Here is a 2500-nt window from a genome sequence, read left to right as displayed (position 1 = left end):
GTGTTGGCAAGCTTATATCAGTGTCAACTGGGCTGTTGGTGGTGCTGCAAGGTTTTTGCATGCCTTTTAGGTAGTTAGCTTGCTAGTTTTGGAACAGAACTCCTTATTGCTGCTTTAAAGATATCAGAGGTTATAAATAGGGATAAGTGAACCTTTTTCTCTCCTGACAACAGACACTCCTGTGTGGAGGCCATTTAAGCAGTTGTAAATCCCCCATACACCTACAACTCGTATTGCTGTTCATTTAACAAAGACCAAATGAGTCATCATGTCTGCAAAAAAGGTGCGTTTATTCCACATCATTCACATTGGCGTCATACATTCAGTCATTCACTTCAAACAAACAATCATCTCTCCTTCATTCTTGTTACATATTTTCAACATTAGGTGCAGTTCACTTTCATTTACACTCTTTGCGTAAGACCCACCGATACCTTCTGAAGGTTCACCCGTGTGCTCAGAGAAACAAACACAGTCAGTTGCCCTGACTGAAGCGGGATGGAAATGAGAGGATAGGGGAAAACCCTTAGGATGACTGCCCAAACCCAAGATGGCCGCCTAGTCCCAAGTGTTCTGCCTAGTTCATCCTTCCCATTTCCCAGTACTGTCTCTGTTTCTTCCGCCCTCCTTCTCACATTCTGTTAGCCCTCATGACAACGTAACTGAATCTTGCTGATCTGCCTCTGCTCCAGTCCTCATCTGCACTCGTAAAAAGACTCCTTTTCAAAACACTTTTTCACAGAAAAACTAGGGTCGTCCACCCCCCTCTCCCTAAGATCGGACCCCCGTAGAAATACAGACTCCTGCATAATGACATAAAAATATGCTTATTTTTCTTCTTCTTCTTCTTCATTTATTACTATTATTAGTAGTAATATTGTTTTCAATTTTAAAACAGTTGTGTCTGATTTGAACGGAATTCAAATTTCACTGGTGTAGCAGCGTGAGTATATGACCAGTCTGGCTGAGAATGAACAGAAGGGTACTGTAAGGAGCATGTTCATGTACGTATCAAACTCAGCTAATCACTTTATACAGAGTTATTCCTCATTTATAATATATTATTTATTTCTATACTATATATTAATTTAATCTCATTTCATTTCATCTGACTAAAGGATAACACAGAAAAGAATGCAGGTGATCAGGAACCAGGGCTTAGAAATGCATGTGCATTCAGAAATGCAATGAATTAGTCATGTAATGAATCACATGAATTAAAATGAAAGAAATAAAAATAACTAATCTGTTTTTTTTGTGAAGCCACAAGTTTGGATTCTGATCATTAGGCTGAATGTGTTCTAACCCCTTCAGGCCCACTACGACAACCCACAGGAGATTCAGAATGGACCAGCGAGGTGTGTGTGTGTGTGTGTGTGTGTATGTGTGTGTGTGTGGGTATGTGTGTGTGTGTGTGTGTGCCTCTGGTTAAACTCTGTCTACACTCTGAGCCCAACCTTGGCAGCGCCAAATCCTCAGTATGCAAAGAAACAAAACAAAAAAAATTCAAATTTTCAAACAAACTGATAAAATATTAAGAGGGCGAGACAGACTGACCAGCAGCTCCATCTGCCCTAAACACAGGATTCAGGAGATTTAAAACACCAGTTATAAAAAAACAGCAATACACACACACACGCTAGGGTGTGGTATGACCTTTCAGTCAAAGAAAAAGAGAAAAAGAAGAAAATAACTCAGAAACAGAAAACCCAAAAAGATGTTTAGCAGTTGCACATGGTCATAGAGGTGATACATGCCAGTCACGATGAGCTCTCACACCAGTGCACATTAAACAAGTACTCCATTTAAAGTACTCCATTTACAGGAGACACCGCCTCCAGCTCTCTTTCTCCCTGTGTAGATCTCACTGATCAACTCGAACAGTAGCCTGAGGATTTAAAAACCCAATTTAAAGCACTTCTGACAAACATGAGTTAGGCAACTAACTAACATATCAGACTGCTCTACCACTGACAATATACAGTGGTAATATTAATGTAAAACACTACACCAATACTAACAGCTCTATGGCGTCTCTATGGCGTCTATGGTACTCACTACTAATGTGAAGCACTGAGAGCACAGGTGTCTATGGTGCCTACTACTAATGTGAAGCGCTGAGAGCACAGGCGTCTATGGTACTTACTACTAATGTGAAGCACAGAGAGCACAGGCGTCTATGGTGCCTATGATGTGAAGAGCATATTTGATGTGAAGAGCGATGTGAAGAGCATATTTGTTACGCCAACAGTCAGGAACACTCCGTGACAGAGAGCCACACTATGCCACATTTTAGGTTTGCTGTTACGATACACTACTGACGAGAATATCCTCTTGGGAACCACTCGTACCCGAGCCTCATCCACCACATTATCCTCCCCTGCATGTCCACACGGTCGCCACTGTTTCACACACACACACACACACATACAACTCTACACTCTAGACAAAAACATCTATTTTCTCCCGTGGGTACTGATACTGTAACATTTCACTGGGA

At 41.3% G+C, this 2500-nt stretch overlaps 1 protein-coding gene across 1 annotated transcript in view; it reads right to left on the bottom strand.

Moving 5' to 3' along the window:
* Positions 1-2225: 2225 nt before the first annotated feature.
* Positions 2226-2500, bottom strand: part of c18h4orf54 (chromosome 18 C4orf54 homolog) — an 11362-nt gene continuing 11087 nt past the window's right edge. Inside the window, exon 2 of the mRNA XM_012841808.2 lies at positions 2226-2500. This exon is cut by the window's right edge and continues 1295 nt beyond it. The gene's annotated coding sequence lies outside the window, so the exon portion shown is untranslated.

The sequence above is a fragment of the Clupea harengus genome, chromosome 18 (genome assembly GCF_900700415.2).
Source record: "Clupea harengus chromosome 18, Ch_v2.0.2, whole genome shotgun sequence".
Classification (NCBI taxonomy): Eukaryota; Metazoa; Chordata; class Actinopteri; order Clupeiformes; family Clupeidae; genus Clupea; species Clupea harengus.
Note: the sequence above shows the minus strand (reverse complement) of the source record. Positions and strands in the feature narration are given on the sequence as shown.